Source organism: Sapajus apella, unplaced genomic scaffold (genome assembly GCF_009761245.1).
Source record: "Sapajus apella isolate SASKATOON/1434 unplaced genomic scaffold, GSC_monkey_1.0 scaffold2, whole genome shotgun sequence".
NCBI lineage: Eukaryota > Metazoa > Chordata > Mammalia > Primates > Cebidae > Sapajus > Sapajus apella.
The window spans coordinates 23,599,360-23,601,224 of NW_022436942.1; positions in this window are offsets into that span (position 1 = coordinate 23,599,360).

The window sequence follows — 1,865 nt, forward strand, 5'->3', positions numbered from 1 at the left end:
TTGACTTTCTATGCTTGCTCCAGTACAACACCTAGATAGGCACAGGCTGACCTGGCAGGCTGGGTCAGCCATTTGTGAATTCATTCACCCTATTTTGGTGGAGTGCCTGTGAGATGCCTTTCTAATTCTGTGGATGTGACAGTCAACAGCGTAGTCAAGGTCTCTGCCCTCATGGGGCTGTCCATTTTGATGCAGAGAGTCCCCCAAGTCTGCCAGAATCCTTACTGTAAGAGAGGTAGTACGGATGCTCAACGAATAAATATAGTTCTTTTGGATTGCTGAATAAAATAATAAACATATTTTGAACCTTTCCTTTTGAGTTATTGACATATTGCATCTCTTAATGGAGTTAATTGGATCCTGACTATAACACAGCATAATTGAAAACAGAATGGTCAGGCTTCAAAATTACCCCATGCTTGAGTTCAATGCCTGACTGTCACACTAACTGAAGGATCTTGGGCTTTAGTTTCCATGTTTGTAAGATGGGAACAATTTTACCTTCCTCGTGGATTAGTTTAGGATTATAAATAATGTATGTAGCCGGGCACAGTGGCTAACACCTGTAATACCAGCACTTTGGGAGGCCAAGGTGGGCAGGAGTTCACAATCAGCCTGGCCAACATGGTGAAATCCCGTCTCTACTAAAAATACTAAAATTAGCTGGGCATGGTGGTGTGCGTTTATAGTTCCAGCTACTTGGGAAGCTGAGGCAGGAGAATCGCTTGAGAACCTGGGAGGTGAAGGTTGCAGTCAGCCAAGATTGTGCCACTGCATTGCAGCTTAGGGGACAGATCAAGATCCCACCTTAAAATAAAATAAAATAGGCCAGGCGTGGTGGCTAATCCCAGAACTTTAGAAGGCTGAGGCGGGCAGATCATTTGAGGTCAGGAGTTTGAGACCAACTTGACCTACACAGTGAAACCCTGTCTCTACTAAAATACAAAAATTAGCCCTGCATGGTGGCAGGCACCTGTAATCCCAGCTACTTAGGAGGCTGAGGCAGGAGAATCGCTTCAACCCAGGAGGCAGAGGTTGCAGTGAGCCAAGATCACACCACTGCACTTTAGCCTGGCAACAGAGCAAGACTCCCGCTCCAAAATAATAATAATAATAATAATAATGATAATGATAAAATTTAAAAAATAATATATGTGGCAGGGAATGATGGTTCATGCTGGTAATCCCAGCATTTTGGGAGGCTGAGGCAGGCAGATCACCTGAGGTCAGGAGATCAGATCATCCCGGCCAACATGGTGAAACCCTGTCTCTACTAGAAATCAAAAATTAGATGGGCGTGGTGGTGTGTGCCTGTAATCCCAGCTACTCGGGAGGCTGAGACAGGAGAATCACTTGAACTCAGGAGGAAGATGTTACAGTGAGCCGAGATTGTGCCACTGCATTCAACCCTGGGTGACAAAACAAGACTCCATCTCAAAGAAAAAAAAAAAAGGCTTGGTATGATGGCTCACGTCTGTAATCTCAGCACTTTGGGAGGCTGAGGTGGGCAGATCACAAGGTCAGGAGCTCGAGACCAGCCTGGCCAATATGGTGACACCCCATCTTTACTAAAAATACAAAAATTTGCCAGGCGTGGTAGCTCATGCCTGTAATCCCAGCACATTGGGAGGCTGAGGTAGGTGGATCACCTGAGGCTGGGAGTTTCAGACCAGCCTGACCAACATGGCAAAGCCCTGTCTCTACAAAAAATACAAAAATTGGCCGGGCGTGGTGGCTCACACCTGTAATCCCAGCACTTTGGGAGGCCGAGGCGGGTGGATCACGAGGTCAAGAGATCGAGACCATCCTGGTCAACATGGTGAAACCCCGTCTCTACTAAAAATACAAAACATTAGCTGGGCATG